This window comes from Triticum aestivum, chromosome 1A, assembly GCF_018294505.1.
Source record: "Triticum aestivum cultivar Chinese Spring chromosome 1A, IWGSC CS RefSeq v2.1, whole genome shotgun sequence".
In the NCBI taxonomy this organism is placed as follows: domain Eukaryota; kingdom Viridiplantae; phylum Streptophyta; class Magnoliopsida; order Poales; family Poaceae; genus Triticum; species Triticum aestivum.
This window is the reverse complement of record NC_057794.1, coordinates 59,765,763-59,767,618: the sequence shown is the minus strand read 5'-3', so window position 1 is coordinate 59,767,618 and position 1,856 is coordinate 59,765,763.

Below are 1,856 nucleotides of genomic sequence, written 5' to 3'. Positions count from 1 at the left end.
TATGAAGCTTCCAGCTTCTGTTACATGTATCTTGCGTCCAAGATTGCCCGTTGCAACATTTCATCAAATACAAAGGAGACTAACATGCATGCTATTGCATCTCAATGATTGATAGATCATAGCAAATATGTACTCCCTCCATTCCAAAATAAGTTTCTCAACTTTGTGCAAACTTTGGTACAAAGTTGTACTACTACTAAAGTTGACACTTATTTTGGAACAGAGGCAGCTAAAGAAAAAAACGATCCATGCAATCCCTAGCCCTTGAACCGTGAACCCAGACCAGGCTTCAATTTGCTGGCAATGTTCGAGCTTCCTAATAAATGAAGTTTGCAACCTTTCGACCATCGGATCATTTTGTGCAGTTTCACCAAAGTCGAGATGAGCATCCCTGTGGCAAAGAAATTGAACAAGCGTGATTAGAATAAGATTACTGGGACTAGCTGATGAGACATAAACTCATCACAAATACAGTACGTAGAAGCCAGTAGAGTTATGTGCGGGGCCAAGAAGAAGAGAAATATCCACAGGGAGTGATGTGGGCAGCTGGAGCAGTGGTGCAAGCCGGCTGTAAAGGGAGTTGTACCTGAGGGACGTAGCTCAACCTTGAGGAGGGCGGCGGGAGGCGGCAACTGCCCATGTCGCGGCAGTGAGCAAGGGACGAAGGCAACCTCACCGGCTTTGTGAGAGAGAACGGCGGGGACCCCTGATCGGGATGTGCCGACAGTGGTTTTTCGCCGTCGGCGACGGCCACCGCATCTACACTAAGCATCCACCCCTTCCCCAAGCGGACGTGATCTGCCGGGATGTTAGAGATGTGGCCACAGTCGTTTTGTGCGAGAGAGTGTGAAGAGAGCAACCCAAGCAAGCAACCGTGTAGGCTGGCCCGTCCTGACTATGTATATAGTGGAGCGGTTTCCTTTTCTCTCCATATGAACCTATCATATTGCGTATGTTCCACTGAAGAAAAAAAACTTTATTTATAAATGACGCGGCACCTACTACTCGTTCTCCTATAACCTTGCGCTTGGCATCTCCAAGATATTAACCTTGCGATTGGCTCTTCGCCTCTTCGGGAAGTCGAGCAATAATGGTAGTGCAGTATATATCGTTCTGGCTATATGAGACCGAATGAATTGCTGCACATCCACCACGTGGGCGAGGGTCGAGGGGCAAGGGAGAGTGCTACGTACGGAGCAAAATGAGTGAATCTGCACTCTAAAATACGTCTATATACATCAGTGTTTGGAGTATGTACTAGTAGTTCATATTGAAATCTACTAAAGGACATATATATTCCAAACAATATGATAGTATAATCTCTGTAACCAAGGTAGTAGGGACGAGGAGTAAACGGAGGGAGTAGTAAAATTTTCTCCTCGGGCTGCGAGCCACCGCGCGCGTGGGCGAGGGAGCGGGCGTAAGGCATGGTAAGCAAGCTTCACCTCATCCCGCGAGCCACCGCGTCCGTGGGCGGGGGAGACGGCGTACTAAGCAAGCTTCTCCTTGTTCTGCGAGTTGATGGGACACATCAAAAGTACTCCAGTGTATAGAGCCTTGCCTCTAAGGTAGGCCCCACATGGTTTGCCTCTTTTTTTAACATAACACGTCAAGTCGTAATTTGTTTGTTCACCTGTGGTAGACGATCCTCCCTCCACCAAGTGGACAACCAGTACACGTGCCAAATTACCACGTGGGCTGCCTTTTTCATACAGAAATGAGCTCCACCGTGTACCCGCGCGGGTGTGGTTGGGAAAGAGACGGGAGTACGTGCGCTGTGCATGCACCTCTTCTCTTCGTGCACGTCCCCCACCTACGTGGGGTGTGTGTGAGAGATACAAACCGTGTTCGTGAGT